A 254-nucleotide genomic window follows, 5' to 3' on the forward strand; every position below is an offset into this window, starting at 1 on the left:
GCATAGTCTAAGGAACGGAATGTTACACTTTTAATTACTAGCTATATACCTCCATATTTCCCGCACCATTTATATATATGTTCATAATTAAAATAATATTATTATACTACTAGTTGTCAAGTAGAATTGAAGTGGAATTAATGAGGTTTGGTGAAATTTCTGACCAAAGAGATGTGATGTATCAAATTCAAAGTCTTTTACTGCATATCCGAGGTACCATAGTTAATGTCCCATTCTTATAACCCTCTCTTTCC

The sequence above is a fragment of the Cicer arietinum genome, chromosome 7, assembly GCF_000331145.2.
Source record: "Cicer arietinum cultivar CDC Frontier isolate Library 1 chromosome 7, Cicar.CDCFrontier_v2.0, whole genome shotgun sequence".
NCBI lineage: Eukaryota > Viridiplantae > Streptophyta > Magnoliopsida > Fabales > Fabaceae > Cicer > Cicer arietinum.